The following is a 27,218-nucleotide window of genomic DNA, read 5'->3' as shown; positions in this document are numbered from 1 at the left end:
CATTAAATTAAAATACCAAAAAATTCCCAAGGATTACTGTAGAGAACAAATATTGGCCTTTGTTAGTATAACTCTGATTATTAACATATTGAAAAGAAATGAACAAGTTTGAGTATTATCCTTGTAATTTTTCCTTCTTTCTTTTCTTTTTCACCTTTAAACTCATTAAAATTTAATTTCTCAAACCACAATTTCTATTACTGTTTTTAAAATTAAAATTCTCTGCAACAGGAGTTCCCATTGTGGTGCAGCAGAAATGAATCCAACTAGCGTCCATGAGGATGCTGGTTCGATCCCTGGCCTTGCTCAGTGAGTCAGGGATCCGGTGTTGCTGGGACCTGCGGTATAGGTCACAGATGTGGCTGTGGCTGTTGTGTAGGCCAGCAGCTGCAGCTCAAATTCAACTCCTAGTCTGGGAACCTCTGTATGCCTCAGTTTCATCCCTAAAAAAAAAAAAAAAAAAATCCCTGCAACACAACTTCTTGGTGGTTCACCTTTTCATTTTAATCTGGCTTCTGCCTGGATAAAAATTCAAAGAAATGGACAATTCTTATTCCATGAGCTGAAGGTTGAAGAATCGCAAACCTGTGGTAGAGGCAGGGAATTATAGGAACAGTTCCCCCCTACTCCTCCTGCTAAGTTGAGAGAGAGAGAGAGAGAGAGAGAGAGAGAGAGAGAGTGTGTGTGTGTGTATAGCTCAATTTTAGGTTGAAAGCATGCTTTTAAGACTTCACATACTGGGAGGTTACAGAGATTTGGTATTGAATAGATAGTGTTGTCAACAGCTTCATTTATACAGAAGAAACTTAAATAAGGTCTGCTTGAGACCAGGTCCTGCTATTTCGATTGTGAACTGCTAGAGTCAGTTTTTTTGTATCACCTGCAGCAAATAAAGCATGAAGCAGGCAGATCAGCCTGACATTCAAAATTTAGACAGGACAGTTTCTGCTGTGGGAAAAACCACTGGGGGAAGTCAGGAGCCAAGCTGGATATGCTCAAGGTTGAAGAAGGTTGCCAAGAGCTAAGGGACAGTTCTTAGAGGTTCAAGGTCACCTTTTCACCCACTTTTACAAAGAGGAAATAACCATCAGCATTCTCATTTTGAAATTCAAAGGAGAGACTCCAACAACAGAGCCAGCTTTGCACTGAGGGTGAACGAGACAAGACATGAGACATGGTGACCAAATCCTTTGAGGGTGACACTCCTGCAAAACCATGTGGACATGGTGGGGCAGGACTGATCTGCCCCATTTGGTGAGAGGGCAGATCTAACCACTTTTACTTTTCTTTTACTTTTTTTTTTTTTTGTACTTTTTTTGCTTTTTAGGGCCACACTCTCGGCATATGGAAGTTCCCAGGCTAGGGGTCAAATCCGAGCTGCAACTGCCGGTCTACACCACAGCCACAGCAATGTGAGATCTGAGCTGCAGCTGTGACTACACTACAGCTCACGCAACACTGGATCCTTAATCCACTGAATGAGGCCAGGGATCAAACCCACATCCTCATGGATCCTACTCGGGTTCGTTAGCTGCTGAGCCACAAAGGGAACTTCCTCTTTTACTTTTTAATTGTTTTAAGTAGCTATTATTTTTCACAGGGGTGAAAATGCAAAAAAGTACAATACAATATGTGTGAGCAGCACCCCCCAACCTGATCCCATCCCAGGGCACTTTGAGCCACTTTGCCCTTTGACCCACCACTTCCATTCATTCTTCTGCAAATATTTACTGAGCACCTACCTGGTGTGAGCACCACATGGAGGTACAAAGATACAGCAGAGAACAAAGAACATCCCTGCCCTTCTGGAACTGACATTTCAGTGGTGCAGAGGCAGACAACAAAGACAAACAGATAAAAAAAAAAAAAATCATTGGGGAGAGGATGAATTGGAAGGGTGGGAATAACACACACACTACTGCATAAAATAGATGATTAATGAGGGCCTACTGTATAGCACAGGAAAATCTGCTCAAGAGTTTGTAATAACTGGAGTTCCTGTTGTGGTGCAGTGAACATAAATCCAACTAGTATCCATGAGGACGCAGGTTTGATCCCTGGCCTCACTTGGTGGGTTGTGGATCCAGCATTGCCATGAGCTGTGGCGTAGGTCGCAGATGAGGCTCAGATCCTGAGTTGCTGTGGCTCTGGCATAGGCCGGCGGCTACACCTCCGATTTGCCCCCTAGCCTGGTAACTTCCATATGCCGTGAGTGCGGCCCTAAAAAGCAAAAAAAAAAAAAAAAAAAAAAAAGAGTTTGTGATAACCTATATGGGAAAAAAAATATATTTACATGTATAACTGGTTCACTTTGCTGTATACCTAAAACTAATACATTGTAAATCAACTATATGTCAATAAAGTTTTTAAAAATTTCGCATTGATGGGAATAGTAATTTTTAAAGAAGACAAACATATAGTATATCTGATGGTGGTAACTGCTGTATAGGATGGGGCATGTCAGATCTGCACCAACTGGCACAAATCTTATAGACATAATGTTGAGTGAAAGCATACAGACACAAAGGAGGACCTATTCTGTGATTCCATTATACGAAGTTCAAGGATAGGCAAAACTAACTGATGGTGACAGAAGTTAGAAGGATGGTTTCCTGGCGTGGGGTGGGGTGTTTTTACTTGGGAGGGGCAAGAGGAGACCTTCTGGAGAATTGAAAATGTTCTGTACCTTAATCTGGATTGATTATGGCTGTGTTCACCATGTATAAACATCTCTAAAGTTAAGTAGCAAAGTACATACATAATTCTTATTAAAAGCAGCAACCATGAGGAATTCCCACTGTGGCGCAGCAGGTTAAGGATCTGACTTGTCTCTGCAGCGGCTGGGGTTGCTGCTGAGGTGTAGGTTCAATTCCCGGCCTGGTGCAGTGGGTGGGTTAAGGATCCAGCATTCCCACAGCTGTGGTGTAGACCAAAGCTGTGGCTTGGCTTGGATTTCATCCCTGGCTCGGGAATTTCCAAATGCCATGGGTGAGGCTAAAGGGGAAAAAACAAGGCAACGACAAGTTCAGTTTTATACCTAATAACATCAAGGACTCAGATGAAACAGGCACAGAGAAGCTAGAGACCTCAGGTTTACTTCATGGGTGTCAAATTCATCCAGGCCTGAGCTGGCCATGCAGACCTCAGTTTTTTCAGAGATCGATCCCCACCCAGACAAAGCCATGCAACCCCCACAAACTCACGTCCCAGGAAATACAGCCAGGCCCAGTGGATGTCCTTGGGTTTCCTGTTTCCTAGGCCTTCCTTTTTACTCTTTCATCCTGTGCCTTGTTATTCTCTTCTTCTGCCTTGAGAAAAGGTGTTTTCTTCAATATATTAGAAAATATAGGAGTTTCTGTCATGGCTCAGTGGTTAACGAATCCGACTAGGAAGCATGAGGTGGCAGGTTCGATTCCTGGCCTCACTCAGTGGCTTAAGGATCCGGCATTGCCGTGAGAGGTGGTGTAGGTCGAAGATGCGGCTCGGACCCACGTTGCTGTGGCTGTGGTGTAGGCCGGTGGCTACAGCTCCGATTAGACCCCTAGCCTGGGAACCTCCATATGCCTCGAGAGTGGCTCTAGAAAATGCAAAAAAAAAAAAAAAAAAAAAAAAGACAAAAAAAATATATTTGCATGCATTCAAGAAAGAAAAAAATATGTTTTAAATAGACGGCTATAGCATTAAGTTTTTCTTTCAAAAGCCTTTTACGCAGAAGTAATGGAGGGGCGGGGCAAGAGAGGGGTGAGTGTGGAGAGGAGGGAGGAACAGGATAATGACTTCATCACCCAGGTGACAGTAGTCTGAGTGGAAGAACCTCGTCAGGGATCCTCGGCGGCAGGAGAAAAAGGAGAGGAGCATAATCTCTCTCTCTCTCTTCTAGGTTTGCAGAAGATTGAGGGGATATTACTATCTACTGGCACCTAATTTATATTATGATCAGTGCCATGTGGTGCAGAAATAAAGAGCTGGGGAAAAATCGGATAGATCCTACCTGAAACGACAAAACACCCTTAGCAAAATGGTGTCCCCACGCCTCCACATTACGGCATTAGGTACAAGGTGTTACTATATATTCTGGGGAAGTGGGGCTCAGAGAGGTCAGGTAACATGCTCAAGGGCACACAGCAGAGACAGGAAAGAAACCAAGACTCTCCACACCTGAGTTATTCAGCCCCTCCTGCCTCTTGCATGACCGATGTGACCTAGGGTTTCTTTTGTGTTCTGAGAATGTCTCCTGTTCCCTCTTCTTCCAAATGAAGTGCAGGTATTCCTAATACAACTCAGTGAAGGAACAGCACGTCAAGAAGTTTTAAAAATTGGAGTTCTCCTCAAGGCTCAGTGGTTAATGAACCCAACTAGTATCCATCAAACACAGGTTCTAACCCTGGCCTCGCTCAGTGAGTTAAGGATCTGGTGTTGCCGTGAGCTGTGGTGTAGGTTGCAGACTTGGCTTGGGTCCCGTGTTGCTGTGGCTGTGGCGTAGGCTGGCAGCTATAGCTCTGATTGGACCCCTAGCCCGGGAACCTCCATATGCCGTGGGTGTGGCCCTAAAAAGTCAAAAGACCAAAAAAAAAAAAAAAAGTTTTAAAGGTGGAAAATGTCATATCCCCTCCTCCTTTGTTGTTCTCTATCCCAGCACCAGATGACCGAGCCTCTTCTGAACGCTTTGATATTTTACCTACATCATTTGCTATTTTACCTACATCATTCTAAAAGATACATCAGATTTCTTTTTGAATCTGGTTTTGATGTACACACACTCTGACCCTTAGCTTCGTGGGGATTCATGGAGCTTGCATTCTAGTTGGGGGGAAACTGGTGATAAAATAGCAAACTATAGGGCATGTCAGATGGAGATTAAGTGTCAAGGGAAGAGGGCAGGGGTGATGGGAGAAGGGATGTCATTGAGGGGACTTTTTATTAGGTGTTTATTCCTGTGTCATCTCAAGGACAGAAATCAAGTCAGTCTTGGTGTCTTCACCTTTCAGGTTTTTGTTTTTTTTTTCTTTTTCCGTCTTTTTTTTTTTTTTTTTTTAGGGCCACACCCACAGCATATGGAAGTTCCCAGGCTAGGGGTCAAATCCAAGCTGCAGCTGCCAGCCACAGCCACAGCCAGAGCAATACCAGATCCAAGCCTCATCTTCAACCTACACCACAGCTTATAGCAACAACAGATCCTTAACCCACTGAGTGAAGCCAGGGATCGAACCTGTATCCTCATGGAGTCACAACGGGGACTCCTCAAGAAATATTCGTTGGGTGAACTCGGGAGGCTGGTTTCATGGAGCTCATTTGGTATGGAAATAGTTTGTCTTACACAGCTTTTGATGAAAGAAGTATTGGTGAGACTACAAATGGCCCTTCCAAGAAGGAAGTAACTGTTTATTTATGGGGTGGGTTCTCCACTTTCTCTGGTTTTATCAGAGCCCAGTTTACACTGGCAGTTTTGAACAGAGCTTCAGCATAAGCCCACAGAGAACAAAAAATAGACAGACTTGGTCAGCAAAGATGAAGGTTATTCCTTTTATGGAAGAGATGAGAAATGAGAAATTAGAAGGGGAGAAGGAATGCCAGTGTCAGAAAAGGAGACACGAAAAATCAATGAAAGGAAGCAAGGAAGAAACAACAGAAGCAAAACATGAACGTGAATGAATTGGTAGAAAAATAGAATGCCATGATGAGAAACCCACAAACTCTAACTCTGATGAGGCCTAGAGAACTGGCAGGAGAACTATAGCACAGAGATGGGGGTGGTGAGTGAAGACTCCAACACAAAAAATCCCAACTTATTTCTATTTTTGAGCTATTTCAGCTCTTCCTGAAAGTCTGATAAGAGTTTCTCTCTCCAACACTAGTACAACTATCCTAATTCCTCTTCACGATCCTTCACATCAAAGGGATGAACTTTGGAAAGGAGCAGCTCATGGACAAGCCTTTTTTTTTTTTTTTTTTTTTTTTTTTTTGGTAACAGAAGAACCAGAAAGCACAGTGAACAGGGGCTTGAAAAGTGGGTGCTGAGTAGGGTGAAAACAAATCCTCTCTCGTGAAAGTTAGAAGCGGGAAACCAAAATCGGCAAATGTGAAACTTTATTAGGACTATAAGGAGAGGGTTGCTCACTCTACTTAAAAATACTCCTCAAAAATAGTCAAAAGCAAGGGTGAAGTGTCTTTTTCAAGACCATTTCGTGATAATTTGAATGCATTTAGTGCCTGTCTTACAGGGTTGCGGGTTCGTGTAGATCTCTGCGTGGTGGCATCAACCATGCCTGCTCATAGATGCCTTGTTTTCCCAGGGAGAGAAAGAGGGAAAGGGAAAGAGACATCCAGTGACTGTAAACCAGGCAGCTGCAGGTGAGTTAGCTGCAGGTGGCAGCCAGGTTAAGGGACCTGAAAATGAGGATGGGACCACTGATAGGTGCTCCATATCACCCACTGAAGAATGACAAGGGCTCCTCCTCAAGGTACTACTTGTGTCCTCTCCTTCGAAGGCATGTCAACCTGAGACCCTTAAAGAAGCTTCTCCAGGGCCTTCACCATCTCAGAGGGATGGGGATTCGCCCTGCCTTCCACAAAGTTATTCCTGTAAATTTATTCCAGATATTTTCTTCTTCTGCCTTCTCACAAAAGCTCTAAAAGTAAAGGAAGGCACGAAGGCATCAGTAACTTACTCCAGGTCTCACTGCTAATAAGCGGGGGTCAGAACGAGAAACTAGCTCTGCCTTTCTGTTTGTGTGCTTCTGACTCCACCTGGCTTCCCGGCGATGTTCACATGAGGACAGCCGCGGAGCATCGAGAGGATGAAGACCCAAGGACATAACAGGGAAGCATTTGTGATTGTGTACCCCATTGTTTTTTTCTAAAGACCTCTTCCACAAAAAAAAAAAAAAAAAAAAAAAAAATTCAGGAGTTCCCATTGTGGCTCAGCAGGTCAAGAACCCAACAAGTATCCATGAGGATGCGGGTTTGATCCCTGGCCTCTCACTCAGTGGGTTAAGGATCCATCATTGCCCGAAAGCTGTGGCACAGGTCATAGAGGTGGCTTGGATCCAGAGTTGCCGTGGCTGTGGTTTGGGCTGGCAGCTGCAGCTCCGATTGGACCCCTAGCTTGGGAACTTTCATATGCCTTGGGTGCAGCCTTAAAAAAGAAAAAAAAAAAAAAAACGGAAATGTTTGGTGTTGGCATATTTTAAAAACAATAAATATAATTTGATGAGACATTCATAAAGCTTGCTTGCTGTTATCTTCAACAAAATACAATTTTGAAATGTATTTTTAAAATGATAAGATCTTTACAGTGAAAAATACCCTACATCTATGGGTTTATCTCTTGCATGTTACTTGATCTAGAATTCCCACTGCTGCCACTTTGTTTTTGTTTCAGAGTATGATTGCAAGGAGCATCTAATCATTAGCATCAAGAAATCAAATATTGGGAGCTATCAAAGAAAAAACGTTCCTGGCTTCATTGCTGATCCTGGGAGTGGGGGAAGGGGTAATGATGAGACCAATCTATATCTTCTGGAACACTTAAGAGTCTACAACTGAAAATGCATCCTGGCAGGAAGTGCTTTAATTATTAAGATCAGCAGAGTGGTTTGCTCTGCAGACAGGCTCTGAGAAAGGTCCCTTTTAGAGTCAGGGTATGACTGGGGAAGGGAATCTGCTTAGGTAGCAATCAGGGGAGTGTTATCTCTCAAAATATTTACAGAATAATGGATAGAGGGGTCAGGGCTTATATGAGACCAACACCCCAACGAGGGTTAGGCCACCTTGTTTCACGGAGAGTAGAAAACAACGGAAAGATGGTAGATGTCAGTTATCAATGTGGGAGGCCCCGCAAAAGGCAGGGAGAGGTGACTCTGGTTTGCTGACGCTGCAGGAAACGGGGCCGCAGTGGGGGAGAGCAGAGAGGAGAGCGAGTTGCAGATTACAATAGGATGCTCTTTTCATGGCCCAAACTTGCTCGTGACATCATGAGGTTGGGTGCTCTCCAGAGCTCCAGGAGATCCAAGAAAGGGATAAGGAATATAAAAAGCTATTCATAGGAAAGTTGCTGTCTTCAAAAGAAAAGCATGCATAGGATAAAACAGAGTCACTGAAAACCCTAGAAGATTGATAGAAAAGATGTGGTTCTATCCTTAGGGTTTTATGAAAAATAAAGAGGCTATTTTAGAAAATACAGATGACTGACGACTTTTTCGTTCTTTAAGCCTTACCTGATGAGAATGTTGTCCACAGGTGGCCTTAAAGACTTCAAAGCCAGTTTCATGCTACAACCTAAAGCTGGGAGAAGGGGATGAGGGGGCTGGGGGCTCAAGTTTATGTTTAAGAATTTCCCTTTTATCTTTAGGTGATATCAAATGTACAGTCACAGAAATACCTGATAGGATTAAAACAAAATGATCTGTTTTTGTTGGTTTGTTTTGTTTTGTTTGTCTTTTTGCTTTTTCTAGGGCCGCTCCCACGGCATATGGAGGTTCCCAGGCTAGGGGTCGAATTGGAGCTGTAGCCACCGGCCTACGCCAGAGACACAGCAACTTGGGATCCGAGCCGCGTCTGCAACCTACACCACAGCTCACGGCAATGCCAGATCCTTAACACACGAAGCAAGGCCAGAGACCGAACCCGCAACCTCATGGTTCCTAGTCGGATTCGTTAACCACTGAACCACGACGGGAACTCCCAAACAAAATGATCTTCATACAACTGTGACTTGAGTCCTATAACAGCCAATATGAATTACTATTTAATAACTACCACAATTAGCTAGCCTTATTTTATGGCATTTTTATTACTGTTTATTTATATTGATTATAATATAATTACTTATTGCATTGCATTGTGTGTGCATGTTAAGAGTCTCAGCTTGTTAAAACTGAGCATTTAAAAAAAAATACTTGAAACTTTTACCCTGTTGTCGCCGTTAAAAAAGAATTAGGCCAGAAACTTCAAAGAATGGAAGTGCCTCCAGCCTTTTTTAATCTGCCAGGGGCCTTGTCTCAAGCCAAGTGTCCTTTTGCCAGCTACCCCTCAGGTCACCACCTTGATAAATATAATTAAAAAAAAAAAAAAAAGACTTCAAGTTCGTTTCCACTTGGAAGGATGGAAGGAGGCAAAGTGAAATGCTTAGTAAGAAGAAGGAAGTAGTCAGAAGACTGCAAATGCCTTGGATTAGAAGGCGTGAGCGTCACTTATGATGCTCCTAAATTTGTGGGAATTACAGAGAACAGTTGGCCACTGATGTTGCAGACAAAGTTTTCAACTGTGCAGGACAGGAAAAGGTTTTCAGGTGTTTTGTCCAGATGTTTGATATGGGATTCTGCAAACCACATTTCTCCTTCCCTGGGATGCGGGGCCTTCCTGCATTGCTCAGGTCTATCCTGTAAGACAAGAGCAGGAATCTGCCTCGGTGGATACTTAGCAGGAAGAATGCAACAACTTGGCTGTTAGAAGTGTAAAGACATGTGTTCCAAGAGAAATCCTCTGAGATGATTAAAATGAAGCAATAGGTGTTAGGACTCTTCCTGGAATAGTTCAGAAAAATGAGGGATATGAAAAAGTTACATATGTGGGGTAAAAATTGTGTTCGGCAAGGCTTTTTCCTTTCTCTGCCTTTTTCTGAAAATGTAACTACAGGACACTTAGTAGACAAGTTTTTTTTTTTTTTTTTTTTTTTAATAGTGTTGATGGTTTATCCTTAACTTGGGTCCATTCCTCATAAACTGGCAAACCTTCCAAGGTGCTGCCAGCAGCTTAGAACTATATGTGTGTAAAAAAGTGCAAACAATGTAGAACAAAAATCAATCAGCACATTGATAATGAATGATTCATTTTAAAGGGAAAACACATGAGGCACAATACTTTTGTGGCAAAACTAAATTATATATCCTTCCTATTCTTAAAGAGGTTACTTTTGACTTACAGAGTATTGAAATTAAACATTGACCTTTCTTGATTTAAAAAATTTCTCTAGCCTCCTCTACTCTAAAGGACTACAAAATTTGATTTCTCGAAAAGTAGATGGACCCCCTTTCTCACAAATGCTAGTTTTCTCCCTGCACCTTTGGTTCTTTTTGTTGGCAAGGAGTTTCAGCTTTTAGCGATCTTGTAAAAACTTGGAGCCCTCGGGCAGTGGGGACAGACAAGTGGCGAGGTCTCCCTGTTAGGTCCCAGCCTCCACAGGACCCCCCGGGGGCTGTCTCTGGTTTGTCCCCTCGAGCAACCACATTTGGGTGAATGCTAGGTGCATATTTGTGGACCGATGTGACCAAGCGCAGGTCATTTTTGAGGTTCTCTGGAAGTTTGCCTGTTATTTACTAAGCACCCACAATGGGTCAGAGATTCAATGAATTTCAGAACTGAAAGGGATTTTGGAGGTGACCTGGTCCAACCCCTCTGTTTTATAAACAAGGAAATTGAGATCCAGAGAGAAGGGCCCTGCTCAAGGTCAGACACCTGGCATGTGATAGAGCTGGAAACGAAACAGCTGCATGATCCCCCATCAGACCCAATCCCCCGCTCACTAGAAATTTATAATTTAATTATACCAAATTTTTATAGCTTATGATATTTGCATAATCAGCATGATGGAGTTGGGATCTACCTTTGAATTTAGGGAGAAACTGATAAGACAGAAATAAGGAGAAAAATGAACACCTCTAACATCTATATTTTCAAAATTGTTTTAACTTTACATATATTCTGCTTTGTTCCAAAGAAAAAGATGTTAAGTTTTAAAAGGTATTTACAGTGTAACAAGACAGGTAAGAACAGTACTATAAAAATAAGTAGGAAAAAATGACAAAAAGGAAAATAAAGGTAGTAAAGTAAGTTGGGAACTACAGTGAGATTAGTATACAAAATACATGCCTGAAAGCCCTAGATATTTGCTACAGGGAGGCTTCACATTTGCAGCTAAGCCTCCTAGCAAGAAGCAGGAACTGTTACAAGATTTACAATTCCCAGATAAAAAAACAAACCAGCCCTGGAAAAGCACAGCTTTCTTTACTAATGAGGCCAGAGAGAAGGTTCTCCCCTGTGTCCTCACATACCCTGAAGTCTATTAGGATAAACCGGAATTGGAATCACGGGCTTTTCAGGCTTTGGGGATCATCCAGTTCAACTCCCTTCCCAAGAACTGGAACAGAGACTTACTTCTCAAGGTCACATCCTGGCACTGGGTCTACTGGATTTGGAAGAGGAGGAAGGAATCCAGGCAACCTCTTTTCTCCCACTGCAGATCCCTGGAGAAGGCTGGGATGTAGCCTGCTGTAAACACAGATGCCCTTTCACCTGGTGGAGAAGTCATCTTCCTCCTCCACAAGTGTCCCTATGCCAGAGGGCTGGTATGCCACAGAGCTGCCCTCAAGGGTCGTCCCCTCCCCAACCCTGTCACTTCTTGGCGACGCCCCGAGGGAGACAGAGGGAAGAATCTGGGGCCAACTTCTAAAAAGATACCCTGACTGGCTGGCAGGACTGGTTTAAAAATGCAGAACCTGGAATTCCCGGCGTGGCTCAGCAGTAATGAAACTGACTAGCATCTATGAGGATGTGGGTTCGATCCCTGGCCTCGATCACTGGGTTAAGGATCTGGTGTTGCCATGAGCTGTGGTGTAGGTCTCGGGCTTGGATCTGGCATGGCTGTGGCTGTGGTGTAGGCTGGCAGCTACAGCTCTTATTGGACCCCTACCCTGGGAACTTCCGTATGCGGTGGGTGCAGCCCTAAAAAGACAAAAAATGAAAATAAAAAATGCAGAAACCATTTCCTTTAGAACAATTTTTTTAAGGAACCATTTTCCTTTTAGAACCATTTCCCAGATCTAAAAGGCAGGCGGCCATTCAAAATTCAAAAAACACAGCATATGGAGATCCCATTGTGGCGCAGCGGAAACGAATCCGACTAGGAACCATGAGGTTGCGTGCTCGATCCCTGACCTCTCTCAGTGGGGTAAGGATCTGGCGTTGCCGTGAGCTGTGGTGTAGGTCACAGACACGGCTTAGATCTGGTGTTACTGTGGCTCCAGCGTAGGCCGGCAGCTGTAGCTCTGATTGGACCCCTAGCCTGGGAAACTCCATATGCCACGGGTGCGACCCTAAAAAAAATAAATACATAAAATAAAATAAAATAAAATAAAACACAGCATCTGATAGAAGATTTATTTGGAGGGAGAGGGAAAGGGGGAGGGTAAGTGATCTACCATTTCCCCCTTTAGGGAAAATAACAGAGAACACCTGGGTTCTCTTTGCCCTGAAGAGGGTTGAAAGTAAAGATGTAGTATTTAGTTTGCTTTGCAGTAGAGGTGGAGGGAAATCTGTTATAAACCATGATTTGTATTTTTTTCATTTCTCAATTTCTTTTCTAGTCTACAGAGGAAATCACTGCTGAGAACAACAAAGTGGAATTTGAACAAGCTCAAAAATGTTTAGGAGGATATCCCACCACACGGGGGAAAAGGAATACATGTGCAGACAAAAAAATATTTTTTTTCAGTTTCAAACTTTCTCCTTTGATCTTGATTACCAAAGTATTACGTAATCATTGTGGAAAAGGCAGGAAGTACATTTTAAAGGGATAGAGGATAAGAGCCCCTTTAATCTGATTCATCTTAAGGTTCTGGTACATTTCTTCCTGCTTTGTTTTTCATGTGTGATTTTAATACATAAATATGACTCGATTAGAAAACGAACTAATTTGAAAATCAATTTCAAGTTGCAACATAGTTCTTGAATTTGCTTCTTGTGGACATTTCCTAAGCCTGGAAGATTGGATTTCCTCCACAGGACGTCTCTAAGGTTTGACTATAAGGTAAGGATGCTGGTTTAGAGCAAATAATTCGGAACTTAACCATCAAAATGAGCAAGTCCCCCTCAATGTAGCCTGGGAGACAGTGACGTAATACCACCACACATAGATTTTAATGCTGCTGACTCAGCTCACAATGTTTCTGGACTTCCTCTTGCGGAATTACCTTCTGAGTCTACCGCACGTTCTTTTGAAGTTATCAGACTGACATGCTCTCCCGCTTTGCGGGTGGGTTTCATATTTAGAAACTTCCAAAAGTTATGAGGTCTGATAAATAAAGTGCATTATCCCTCAAGCTGAGCAATATTTTTTTCAGTTAAGAGCTTGTTGGAGTTCCCGTCGTGGTGCACTGGTTAATGAATCCGACTAGGAACCATGAGGTTGCAGGTTCAATCCCTGCCCTTGCTCAGTGGGGTAAGGATCCTGCATTGCTGTGAGCTGTGGTGTAGGTCGCAAACGTGGCTCAGATCCCAAGTTGCTGTGGCTCTGGCGTAGGCCGGTGGCTACAGCTCCGATTAGACCCCTAGCCTGGGAACCTCCATATGCCGCAGGAGCGGCCCAAGAAATAGCAAAAAGACAAAAAAAAAAAAAAAAACTTGTTGAGTCCACAATGACATTCGTTGTTTCCAAATTTTCACTGTTATTATCAACGCTACAATGAACACTTTCTTTATCTCCAGTGCACGTGTGTTTCTACTGAATAAACTTAGCAATACACTCACACAAAAAAAAAAGAGAAAAGAAAAGAACTCGTCTGGTCCAAAATGCAGTAAGTCATTTTCTCCTGCGGTAACAAGGGTTGGAAGAGGAGGTGTTTTCATGGGAGATTTACCCTCTCTCCACTGAGTCTCAAAGAATTACATAGTGTAAAGGGGAAAACGTGTCCGAAGGACCAATTCAAATTGGGTTGTCTGATTCCTAAGGCACTTTTGGTGTCCTGAAGCTATTTGTTTTACAGACTCCAAGATAATTCTCTTCTCAGTTTCTAGCAAAGCAAAAAGTATCCCATACTCAAATGTAAGATAGTCACTGAGGCAAATTGTTCTTAACCGATTAATTAGTTAAAATTACACTTGCCGTTACTATTACCTCAAGATGTGGATGACTTCATGCTTTAATTATCCTGTTACTCATTTATAATGTTCTTTCTATTCGTTTCAGGCTGGACATTCCTTCGCTAGTTTTGGCATCAATCTGGAAGCACAAAAGAGAAAATCAGATGGCCCTATTGGTCAGTACTGATTATTACTATTTCTTTTTTTTTTTTTTTTTTTGTCTTTTGTCTTTTTGTTGGTGTTGCTATTTCTTGGGCCGCTCCCGCGGCATATGGAGGTTCCCAGGCTAGAGGTCAAATTGGAGCTGTAGCCACCGGCCTACGCCAGAGCCACAGCAACGCGGGATGCGAGCCGCGTCTGCAACCTACACCACAGCTCACGGCAACGCCGGATCGTTAACCCACTGAGCAAGGGCAGGGACCGAACCCTCAACCTCATGGTTCCTAGTCGGATTCGTTAACCACTGTGCCACGACGGGAACTCCTGATTATTACTATTTCTGAAGGAGTTCCCGTTGTGGCTCAGTGGTTGATGAATCCGACTGGGAACCATGAGGTTGCAGGTTCGATCCCTGGCCTCGCTCAGTGGGTTGGGGATCTGGCGTTGCCGTGAGCTGTGGTGTGGGTCGCAGGCACGGCTCAGATCCCGCGTTGCTGTGGCTCTGGCATAGGCCGGCGGCTGCAGCTCCGATTGGACCCCTAGCCTGGGAACCTCCATATGCCGCGGGAGCAGCCCTAGAAAGGGCAAGAAGACAAAAAAAAAAAAAAATTTCTGAAGGTTGCATATACGGTCATGTGCGACTTTCTGGATAATCAAGCTGGCATAATATTTTAAGTACAAAGTAGCATAACTCTACTCAGTATTCTTTTTATCGTGTTTCTTATATTTGACAGCAAAAGATGGCAAGCTTTTTTTTTTTTTAACAATTCAAGGATTTTAGTAAACAAATTGAAGAACCAACAATATTTCCTTTTATATTTTCTTCCCTACAAATCCTTGTTTCTTCCTGAGAAATCGTGATATACAAGTGGTGAAAATGTGAGTTGCCGTCATGGCTCAGTGGTTAATGAACCTGACTAGCATCCACGAGGACTCGGGTTCCATCCCTGGCCTCACTCAGTGGGTTAAGGATCTGGCATTGCTATGAGCTGTGGAGTAGGTCGCAGACGTGGCTCAGATCCTGAGTTGCTGTGGCTGTGGTGTAGACCTGCAGCTACAGCTCCAGTTGGACCCCTAGCCTGGGAACCTCCATATGTTGCAGGTGCAACCCTCAAAAAAAAGGGGGGGGGGAAGTAGGGGAAAATAGATATATACATTAAAAATTTGGAGTTCCCGTCGTGGCGCAGTGGTTAACGAATCCGACTAGGAACCATGAGGTTGTGGGTTCGATCCCTGCCCTTGCTCAGTGGGTTAATGATCTGGCGTTGCCGTGAGCTGTGGTGTAGGTTGCAGACGCGGCTCGGATCCTGAGTTGCTGTGGCTCTGGCATAGGCTGGCAGCTACAGCTCCGATTAGACCCCTAGCCTGGGAAACTCCACATGCCGTGGGAGCGGCCCAAGAAATAGCAAAAAGACAAAAAAAAATAAAATAAAATAAAAAATAAAATTTTTTTTTTGCTGTCTTGTTGATATTCATCAGTTTTCTTATTCCTTGAAGACTGGTTTCCTTTCTTTTACTGAAAAATGTTTTGCCCCTTTTGGGCTGGTCAATTCTGTAAAAGGAAAAGGAAAATACTATCTGTGGTCTGTGTGTATATTATGCTGCCATTTGGCAAGAAAAAAGGTGTAGGGGTATATATGCATACATATTTCTTGTACGGGCACAGACTATTTCAGCGGATATAAAAAAGACCTTGTTTGTCTCTGGGAGGAGAAGTTGTGTGGCAGGGGTAAGAAGGAAAGGAAACTTGACCACCCATCTTTTTTGAAACTTTCAGTTTTTGGACCATGAAGAATGCAATCATTCATTTAACACACACACACACACACACACACACACACACACACACACACACACACACACACAGCAAAAAACAAACCTGACAGTTTAAAAAAAGAAAATTAGAGAAAAACCAAGGGGGGAAAATACTTTCTGTTGGTCTGAGTCTGGAATTTGTAGTGAAGATCAAATTAAAGCTATTCCCTTTCCTTTTTTTTATATCCCTTTAGGGCCGCACCCACGGCATATGGAGGTTCCCAGGCTAGGGGTCAAATCGGGGTGGCAGCCGCTGGCCTACACCACAGCCACAGCAGCGTGGGATCCGAGCCACATCTGCAACCTACACCACAGCTCACGGAAACACTGGATCCTTAACCCACTGAGCGAGGCCAGGGATCAAAGCCACAGCCTCATGGTTCCTAGTCGGATTCATTAAACACTGAGCCACGATGGGAACTCATGATTCCCTTTCTCGTTAACTCCATCTCCTCTTCTCTATTCCTTCTTTCACTCTCACCAACAGCTTGTAGCTTCTACTGATCGGATAAGGACTTAGAACCCACAGGGAACAAGGGCATTAAGTGTCCTCGAGCTGCCCCTAAACTCTGCAGGGTCCTACAAAGACAGATGGGTGTCCTTCACGGAACACAGATGGAGGCCACCTCCTCTGGTGTCTTCATCACAGCCTTAGCCTGCACATGTGGCAAGTGAATACCTTTTAATCAGTGTGTTCAAAACCACGTCCTTTTTGAAGAACTTTAGGAATGTGCTTCTCCTTTGCTATTCATTAAGTACCCGTGTTTCACTCACCTCTGAGCCTTCTGCACGTGGCTCTCTCTTTGTCTGGCTAAATTACCAACTCGGTAAGGCCTTACTTCTTGAGCTCACTGAGACTTAGCGGCTGGTTAGTATAGGCTGCTTCCCCCCTAAATAGGAGGAGATGCTTAGGTCTCTCTGCTTTGCATTTCCTCTGTCCCGCATGCCCCCAGATCCTAATTTAGGACTCCCTGTTTTTGCTTCTCAGTGTTTGGTAAAACAGATAGCTCTAGAATAAATAGATGAATCAATAAATGCATGAAAATCATGTACACTTGCCCAACTTTACCTCCTAGCCAGAAGAGATGGTACCACATTGGGGTATCTTTACCTCTCCAGGGTTTCCAGGGGAATTCTCAGGCCTAAGCAGTATAATCCATATATTTTTTTAAATTTAATTTTATTGGAGTATAGTTGATTCATATATGTTAGATCTCCACAAAATGAGTGCCCATGAACTTGAAGCATGATGGCATTCTCTTGTCACATGGTGGATAAACCTTATCTAAACTGAGTTGAAGTAGAAAACCTATATAAAAAATAATCGTTTCAAATCCAGCCTCCTAGAACTTTTCTTTTCTTGTCCAGGACCATAGATCTCTGTCTTTTCTGCTTCTTTTTCAGCCATTTGTTTACAAATGGCTATAACAGAGGCAGAGACTTTAGGTCAACAGTCATCTTTTAAGTACGAAAGCATTAAAAAAAAAACCCTTATTATTCTATGGAAAGTATACTTATAAAACATGCATATGCTGTAACGTTGGAAAGATTGATTTCAAAAATGATCCAAAAACTTTTTGAAACATTGAAAAAAGTTGAAACTAAAAAAAGATGAAGTTTAACAGGATTAAATTAAAGCTCTGTATCTAGGCTTTAAAAAAATCAATTGCTCAAGGAGAAGGTGGGGGAAAGCAGGCTTGGAAGCCGTTCATATGGAGAAAGTCAGTTATAACTGACTAAAATGTTCAGCCAATGGTGTGATGATGTTACTTTAAAATTCAATGCATTTAGATTTCCTTAAAATAAAGACACTAAGTTCTGGACTCAGGAAGTAAAAGCCACTCCAATCAGCCTGCAGTAAGGTACCACCTTCTAAGAATATGTATTGGCTAGAGTGCATCTAAAGTAGTGATTTTCAAACTATGGGTTGCCACCCATGAGTGAGTAGGAAATCCATTGAGTGGAGAGCAACCAGCCTTTAAAAAATAAAATAGAACACAACAGATTGAATAGATTAGAGTTGAATTGGAAAATATATGAGTTTGTGTCAGCTAAAATGGCTGCATATTGTTTTATGAAACGTCTGTTTCAGTTACATGCATGTATATGTATATTGAGGATATATAAAATAGATTTCTTTTTGCGGATCACAGTCAACAGAATTCGAGAAAGAGTAATGTAGAGAAAGATACCCAGAAGCTGAGAAGGATCGACAACTGGTTACTTAAACAGCTGCAACATTGGGAATGTTTAGCTTGAAGGGAGGAAGACTCGGGGATGACATAAGGGCTGTCTTCCAATAGCTGAAGCACCACCATAAAGAGGAGGGTATGGCTTGGTTCTCTGTTGTTTCAAGAGTCAGGGGTTCAAGGGAGGCAGTTTTTAGATCACCATCCAGATAAACTGTCTGACAACCAGAGCTGTCCATCAGTGGAACTATAAAACAACACACTCTAGGGGTGCTTACGCACAAGACAGGGGACCATCTGTCAGGGTTACTGTGGCAGAGCATCCTATATTGGGAGAGAGGTTGATTTAGGTGTCCTTGAAGGTCCCTTTCAACTCACAGTTTTGACCATTCTGTTTTTTTTTTTTCCCGTATGTTTGTTATATGCTTTAGATCATGTAATTAATTCATCAGATATTTTAAACCAGTGGTTATCTTATATGCTTATAATATCATGTGTCACAACATTAATTTTTTTAGCCATGAAATATCTATTTATGGATGAGATTACTAAGTCACTTGGATACTTGGGTAGAAGTAAGAACAGAATCCAGGCCTCCCGAATTCTAGGCTTTCCACTTAACTAATGTAGCCTCTCAAATCTGACATTGGGCTGTGGCAGACTCTGCTGGGTTCTTACCTCAATAGCTGTTCTCTTCTTGCTTGTAACAGAATACCAGTTTTCACCTGGACCGTGACTACATGTTGTAAACACCATATTTCCCAAGCTCCTTTGCAGTAATATATGGTCAATTGGACTAATTGAACACGTAATATGAATGGAAGGCAGTTTCCGGCAAACATGACAAAAAGACAGCTGATCTGTATCCTTTGTTTCTCTGCCTCCTCCTCCTTCCTGTTGGGTGGATCTCAAGCAGCCGTCTTGAACCACGTAGTGGAACCGTGTGCCAAGGATGGCGGAGCCTGGGTCCCTGAAACCATGCAATTGCCAAACAAGCTCTAGTGTGGTTCTTTTATAGGATGAGAAAGAAAGAGACTCCTATTTCACTTAAGCCAATGTTAACTGTTTGCTATAAGCAGTTAGAGCTAGTCTTAATTAATCTTAATTCTCTCACCAGTGGACATTGGGTGTCCCATTCTTATTTACTGTAATGCTGACAGGATGCCAGGTCTTTTGAACTTAGAATTTCTACATCTTAATATCTTTCATAATAAGTAAATACCCCAAAATGCTGGGCCAGTTTGCGTCTAGGTGTTCCCAGTGTTAAAACCAGGGCATATTTCCAAGCAAATTGCTCTTTTAGTATTTTCCATGCTTCCTTCCTTAGAAGCTATGATTAGGGAGACTTCCAAATGGTCCTGACTTAAGACACCGAGAGAGTTGAACTCATCCTCCGCCTGTCTCTCGTTCAGAGAATTTTTTGCAAAAAAGATAGCCCCTCCCTCTTTCCCTATTTCAGTTCATCCTTGCAACCAACCTGGACCTTGATTTATCATCCTTTTTACCACTTAAGGCAACACAATGGGGTTTTAGGTGACTGTGATTCTGGGCAGGCCCCTTACTTCAAAGAACTCAGGGAGCTTGTACAACCCTTCCCGTTTTCTAAAGAAGAGAGGAGTCTGAGATGCCCCCTGAGTAGTCATATAATAAGCTGGCTAAAAGATTATCACAGAATCCGTGTGCAAAGAACAAAGAATGATGTGTAAGACCCAGAGATGGAACTTTTCCATTTCTACTGCTACTGTCTCCTTTTAGATTTGCAGCAACAGGTGGAATCTGCTAGATCTTTTGTTCAAATGCTATAGCTAGACCTGTAACTATCTGGTGAATCAAAATCACTATGATTTTTGTAGATAATGGTAGACCTTACAAAAAAGAATGTGTGTGCGTGCATATGTATATATATGTATATGAATATATATGAATCACTTTGCTGTACAGCAGAAATTAACACAACATTATAAATCAACTATACCTCAATTAAAAAAATAATAAAATAGTACACTTGATTCCTGGTTCTGGCTCTATCCATAATGGTGTTCAGTGGTCCCTATGGTGGTACTTTGGGATAAATTTGATATGATAGAAGTTGGTATCATAATACATGTCCTTTATAAATTTATAATGTTAGAACCAAGGAAAAGTAATAGAGAGACAAGGCATGGTTTGGGGGCGATTCACATAGCAGCCAGAGTTCTGACGATGCTGCTACGAATTTGAAGGGTTTCTGGTATTACAGAGCCTTCATCTAAAATCTGAAGTTCTGCCAAAATTTCTTTTAAAAGTTCATTTTACTTGAGAGTTTTAAAAAAATCCATACATTTTAACGATATGCTATGCATATACCATAAAAAAATTATAATCCACGGAATAGCATTGCTAAAAACGTTTATTTCAAAGACAACCCAGAGTCTCTATAAGAAAGTTCCAAAACTGGACTAAACATAGAATAAACATGGTTTTTGCAAAAGCATCTGGGGTGGTCCAACATAGCCAATAGTGCCCTTGAAGCATTACCATCAGCTACCTAACACTTCCATACACATTTTCATTAGTGCATCCAAAAATAAAATCATTTTTGAAAGACTCACCCATAGTGACACATCAAAGAAACTGAGCACATTAGACTTCTAACATGTGACTTTGTAACACATGCACACATAAACTCTCCTCCTGCTCCTATTTTCCCCTTCTTTAAAGTGAACTCGCAGGCTATCTTTTTTTTTTTTTTTTTTTTTTGATATTTTTGCCACTTCTTGGGCTGCTCCTGCAGTACGATTCCCAGGCTAGGGGTCGAATTGGAGCTGTAGCCGCTGGCCTATGCCAGAGCCACAGCAACTTGGGATCTGAGCCTTGTCTTCGACCTACACCATAGCTCACGGCAACACGAGATCCTCAACCCACTGAGCAAGGCCCAGGGATCGAACCCGCAACCTCTTAGTTCCTACTCGGATTCGTTAACCACTGAGCCCCAACGGGAACTCCCAGGCTATCTTTTTTATAAGACAAACAAAGGGAGTAACCAATTAAAGCAGTATTGCTTAATTTACTTTTCAAATCAAACTCTTTCAAATGAATTTTTTTTTTTTTTTTTTTTTTTTGGTAAATACCTTTAACACGAGATCACAAAGCCGCAATAACTAAATATCCATAAAGGATGAAGTGCGTCAAGTAGTTAGGGCAGAATTCCTTAGTTTCCTATTTGGCCTCCCCATGTCACTCAGGACCGAGCAGATTTCACATTGTTTCAGTTTTACCAACTCTAAAGGGGAAAGCAATACCCACTTCTCAAAGACAGAAAGGCAATACTGTCTTGACTTAAAGGAATTCCATCCTCATTATCACAAATATGAGAATAAGAATCATTTTGAATCTTCAGAGCTCAGTAATTTTAATACAACAAAATTCTAGTGGGACAAAAGAAACAGGACAAATATACTGATGCTCAGTGAAGCAAAACTGACTTATGTTTAATCTGCACAAAATGATCACAATGACCAAACGTCATTTAAATGAGATGCCTTTCAAATTCTCCAGCGTGAAAAACTTTACTTCCAGGAGTTTGCTGACAAAGAGGTATTTCTCTCCTGGCCCAGAGAACGCTGCATTACTCATGCTCAGCTTTGCCCCTCCCAGGTGACTCCACCCAATTTGATCACCAAATATGGCAATCCTGCAAGGGAGTTTTCCTCCTATTTACCGGAATTGCTTAGTGAATAGGAGGATTTTTAAAGGGATAACTGTTCCGTTTCCTTTTTGACATTCTTGACTCATCAGCCAGGGAGAGGATCAGAGGCACAGAGGAGAGAGATTCTCAAACTTGGTGCACAACAGAATTATCACTTGAGGAAATTTAAAAATGCTGATGTCTTACTTATTGGCCTGGGCTTTGGACTGTATAAATGTTTCCTAGGTGATTATAAAGTGTGTGCATTTTGAGGTGGGGGGAGTTGTTGAGAACCACCATTGGAACTTGCAATTTGTGCTCCCTTAATTCTAGAAGCCACAGGTGACCGTAAAATTAGCTGTCACTAATTGAGCACTCCTTGGGCCCAGCACACTGCTAAGTGCTTTCCTATGTGAAGTCACTGTATCTTCCCCACAACGGTGTGTCAAGCCTTAGCCAGCATCTTCATCATTGGTCTCAGGCAGCAGAGATTCATCAAACGCCATCATTGTTTTAGGCAGCACTATGAATACACAGATGAGTAAGATGTAGTTCATGTCCTTGAACAGTTAATGATGATAACAGGGATTCATTATAACTGTAATATAATGAAGAAGACTTTTCATGAGAGCCTGCCTGTTACTGACAAAGTTCAGAGGAGGAAAGGGGTAGGACAGCTTGGAGGTATCAAGAGAGGTGGCATGGTAGGTGCAGTGGTGCACTACAGCCAGCTCGTTCTGGGTGCTGAGTTTTCAGAAGTTTTTGTGAGCCAATGGATATCAGGTTGATAGCTTGAAATTGGCCACAGTGGGAGTTTTTTATACTATGAACATTGGCAAACACTACAAATCAGGGCTCTTTCTGTCTGCAGAGCTGCTTGTTAAATATTTACCAGCACATCGCTGATGGACCTTAAAAAATGGATAGGCTTTCGCTCTGGAGAGGTGGGATAGGCCAGGTGGAAAGAAGAGTGCGACTGAAGACAAAGAATTGGGAGAGAATTCAAGCTTGCTGAGTGAGAAAGAATGAGTCATCTACTTTGCCCGGAGTCAGATACAGCTAGGAGAACAAGAGGAGTTACAACTGAAAAGTGGAAGGAGGGGTATGTTCACAAAGCCTAAAACTTCAATGCAAAATGTCTAATAGAGCCTGACCCATGGCAGCTGCTCAAAAAAAAAGTTAACACCCTTTATCCCCTCACCCTTCATCTCCCCAATACGTTCAAACTCTTGACATTAACAGTTCTTTGAAAATGAGGTAGGAATTTTTTTTAGCTAGATGAAACTGAGGTTCAGAGAGATTCAGGAAATGGACCCAGAACACACAATTAATGATTGAGTCTTACAGAAAGAAAGTGAAGTGGAGAATGACTCTAAGATGGTAACTGGGAGAATGGAGAACAGAGGTACCATCTGGAGAAATAGGGAAGTAGAAGAAAGAATGAGGGGAAATCCTCTGAGTCCAAGTGCTGGGTGTGCACACATGTGGCAACACCAGCAGCAAAAGTGGAGCTGGGGAGAGAAGCAGGGGCTAGAGGTATGGTTTGCAAGTCACTACCCAGGGCCTGGAGAACAAGAGCCTCCCTTCCATTTCTTCAGATCCATTGGGCTTGGGGAACCATGGGTTTTCTGACTCTTGGGAGCTAGAAAGCTCTTTGCTTCAATCGGCAGCAATTTCAGGGATCCCAGACCAGCTGAGCCTCACCAAAAGTATCACGAATTCGGGGGACTGTGCAAAATGTCCCTGGAGATTCAGGCCAGGGAAGCTAGGGTGCTTCTTGGGAACACCAAACCCCACCAGGCTCTGGAACTTTCAGCTGTGACTTCAGTTCTCTGGTGGAGGCGCTTTAATCCAACCTGGTCTGGGTCTGCTCTCGGAACTGGGAAAACCTGACCTTTGCTCAAGGGAATAAGGCAAATTTCCTGAATCCAACTTTGTTGCGGCCTGGCCACCTCGCAAAAGTGGACTAAGGGGGGAGACGGCACACCCTTCATCTCCCTGTGACTGGCTCACAGTGGACAGCCCATCCAGCAGAAATTGTAAAGCGAGCTTAAGGATGGGCTTGAGACTCAGAGGGTCATTTTGAGAAGCAGCCATTCTGTTCACTCTCATCACGACGGGAGCCCCAAACTGGGGATTCTCCCATCGCATCTTGAACAAAGCCCCGAGCTCCAACGACCAGCCAGGTGTGGAAAGCTCTGCTTTCTTTTAAAACCCTGCTCACGCTGAAGAACATCTTTTAATCCTAGACTGCATTAAAAAAATTTCTGCGTACAGATTGTTCCAATTAAATTCTTAAATGTCAAAAGTTTCTTAAAATAAAACTCCTTAAAATAAACCAAATCAGCCATTCTGGATTACAGCCAACATAAATCAAAGTACCTAACCAGATGGGGAGTCTGTAAACTAAAGGTAATAGCAGTTGTTCACAACTTAAGCCTTGATGAGAAAAAAGAAAAAGGCATCGGAGAGGCCATTTTTCCTTTTCAAACTGTTTTCCAAAACACAGGGTAACATCCTAATAAACAAATGAATCGTGCTTCCTGCAGCACCTGTTCACAGAACCCCCAAATATGCCTGTGAAGTTCTGAAAAAAGAAGCTGCAGTCCAGTTAGCAAAACAACCGAGTTTATTCAGAGTGAGAGAGGAATCTAGCAGCTGCCTGTATAACCTGGAGAGAAGCATGTGGGAAATATCACTCACTCCAGGCTCCATCAGCCTGAATGAGGGCATCAGCAAGATGCAACCGGACTTGACCCAGCGTGGTTCTCTGACTCACCATGCCACCGAGACCTAGCAATGGGGTTTGGCACCAAGAAGATGCAGCAGTGTTGGAAATGGTTTTCTGCACAACCACTGACTATATCACACACACATAAACCCTGCAATGAGCCTGAGTTACTGTCCTGAGAGCCAAAAATGGCTTCTGTTAGAAAAGAAGTGCTTTCTAATAAGCTGAAAGTGACACCATGGCTTATCTTGCTACCCAGCTGGGGAGGAATCCTGTGAGCTGTCAGCACCAGTATGGGAGAAGTGGGGCAGAAAATGGCCCCGGCCAAGGTCAGACACTGACAAGAACGGAAATAAGTGTCCAAGCCTGGGCTGCAGAGCTGTCAGCCCACAGGGCATCGGACGAGGTCAATGTGGAGTGAACAGCCAGAGATGCCCAGTGGGCGCAGGGGGACATCACTTGGTGTTGGTCTCCAGAGGACAAGGAGATCTTTTTTCTCTGCCCGGCTCACCATTAATCATCCTTTAGGCCCTCGGCTCACACAGCAATTTCTCCAGGAAGCCCCCAGAACAGCCTTATGCACTGTCCTCCCCCTGCAGTGCTCCTACACAGCACTCACACGTGAAGTGATGTAACTGATGATGGATTTCATAGCCGTCCCTGCTAGAAGTCACAAGGTGGACCTGTGTCTTCTTACAGGCTGCATATCCAGTCCCCAGTACAGTATGTGGCCCACTTTCGGCCCTTAGATATCTTCTTGGGAGGAAGGAAAGATAAATAAAAGCCACAAAAGAGAAGAGAGGGCTGGAGGGAGAAGGGCAGGGCAAAATCGGAGGATGTGCACATGAAGCTTCACCCTGTTCCAGATCTCCTTTCTGAGGACCTACGGGAAGGCTTGCAAATATAACTAGGCATGGCTGGTCCCAAAGGCATGAGATCCCCAGCCCGGCAGCTGACCCAGGCGATGGACACTGGAGGGCATATGGTTTAGGTACCTAAAATGTGAATCATTCCCAGAAAAACGGTCTCCTTTTTTTCCCCCTGGGCATTTCATCTCTTGAAGTTTTTTTTTTTTCTTTTTTCTTTTTCTTTCTTTCTTTCTCCTGATGTTCTGAGATGAAAACAAGCTGTAACCTGAAACTATAGATACTTCTGAAGGATGACGGTAGGTTGAAAGAATGTAGTTAAAATGCTCATTAGGGATCATCAACTGTTGTAAAGAACAGGGTAGAGGAACAGATTTCCCCATCCTTGGATTTATTCGAGAGGATTTTACCAAAACAGGATGAACCTCTGAAAAAATGGTAACCATTTACAATACCATTACAAAGAAACCTAATAAAAGACATCTGAAAGAAGATGTATTTTGTAGGCAGAGAGCTTTACCCAAAGCTTTGATAGTCACAGAAGTATTGATGTTAGCCATCAAGTCAGTGGCAGATGGGAGCCCGGGAGTGAAAAGGTGATGGGTCCATGGGTTTAGATGAGGGGAAGCAGTGTTCCTCAAAATTCAATGTTCTTAGCTGGGGTTGAGTAGATCAGGGCAGCCTGGAGTCTGCTTTTGTAACAGTCTCTCAAGTCATGTCCATGCAGGTGGGTTTGGGACCACATTTTGAGTAGCTAGACTGCAGGACAATGCAAGAAGATGTGTTGCTATGGAGACAAGCAGAGGAGAAAACAATAAGCTCCTGGCAAGTAGGGACCACCTCCAGGAGGTTTGTATTTCCCTGAGCCAGGCCTCGAGGACACTGGAACCAGATATGTCTGAATCCAGGGCAGCTCCATGGGGCAGGGATCTGTGGAATTCCTCACCCTCTTGCCGTCCTTTGAAGGACTTTCCTCTTATCTCATAGCCTTAACTCCTCTTGCTTCCTCATAATGACGCTCTCCCACAACCTCTCTACACCACCTCTGACTCAAAGCCTCTGTGTCAGCTTCCTTACAGCGCCCCGTCCCAATGCTGCAGGACCCCCTCTAGTTCCTACTTCAGGCTCCAAGAGTGAGAATCCAACTGGCATCCCTCGAAGGCTGGGAGCATCACCCAGTTTTTTTTCCCTCTCAGGGAAGGTGTGCCCCCCGGGGGCGGGACCGACGGAGTGGTCCAGCGTGGCTGCCAGGGCGCAGACGCAGCAGCACGGGCGGAAAGGGCCTTTTAAGGAAGTGGTGGGCGTGGTGTCCGCCTCCAGGAAATCCAGGGCTGGCTGAGTTCTGGGCTTTTGTGCTCCTTGGAGAGTTACTTGCTCTTGGTTGCTCTCTGAGGCAAAAATGTCTTTCTTCAGAAAAGTATTGGGAGACTTCTTATTTGGAAAGTTCCGGTCTGTTCTACTGATGCTGGGGAAGAGGGTGTACATTTTGCAGTTTTTAAAGCGTTGGTGGTTTTCTAAAACCTCCCGCTTGGGATTCAGAATGTTAACTGAGGCTAAACTCGGGACCCTTTCCCATACCTGCTGCCATGGGGGGGGGGGGCGCGGAGGGGGCGGGGGTGAGCTGGGGGAGATGGTTGGCCCACTGCCGGCCAGTTCCTGTTTTCCTGATGGGCTGCAGGATGCTTGCCCACACATATCCGTACATACATCATTCATTCAGTACTTCCTTGAGGATTTATTGAGGGCTCCATGTGCCAGGTACTAAAATCAGGGCTGGGGATACAGCATTGAACAAACATCTCTGCCTTCATACATCTTATGGTCTGGTTCGTCGAGGCAATTGATAAGTTCAGGAAACACATGATTTATACGTCATGTTAGAAGGTGATCCATGCTTTGGAGAAAAAAAATACAGTAGAGTAAGTGGGGTTAGG

General features: G+C 43.3%; 2 protein-coding genes across 4 annotated transcripts in view; both read right to left on the bottom strand.

Moving 5' to 3' along the window:
• RNF19A (ring finger protein 19A, RBR E3 ubiquitin protein ligase) overlaps positions 1-27,218 on the bottom strand; it is a 1,069,816-nt gene that overhangs the window by 762,198 nt on the left and 280,400 nt on the right. The window lies entirely within an intron of this gene.
• The window catches only part of ZNF706 (zinc finger protein 706), a 183,998-nt gene continuing 166,433 nt past the window's right edge, over positions 9,654-27,218 (bottom strand). For 2 of the 3 annotated variants that reach the window (XR_014843562.1, XR_014843564.1), the window contains 3 exons: positions 18,699-18,990; positions 13,892-13,996; positions 9,654-11,265 (listed from right to left, as the gene is read on the bottom strand). The gene's annotated coding sequence lies outside the window, so the exon portion shown is untranslated. Of the gene's footprint in view, positions 11,269-13,891; positions 13,997-18,698; positions 18,991-27,218 lie in introns of all 3 variants that reach the window. The other variant, XR_014843561.1, reaches the window with a different exon arrangement.

The sequence above is a fragment of the Sus scrofa genome, chromosome 4 (assembly GCF_054392235.1).
Source record: "Sus scrofa isolate SSC_HxYL_T2T_F1_AM1 chromosome 4, Sscrofa_HxYL_maternal_Yorkshire_Landrace_v2.0, whole genome shotgun sequence".
Lineage (NCBI taxonomy): Eukaryota > Metazoa > Chordata > Mammalia > Artiodactyla > Suidae > Sus > Sus scrofa.
The sequence above is the reverse complement of the archived record's forward strand: the minus strand, read 5'-3'. Positions and strand labels throughout refer to the sequence as shown.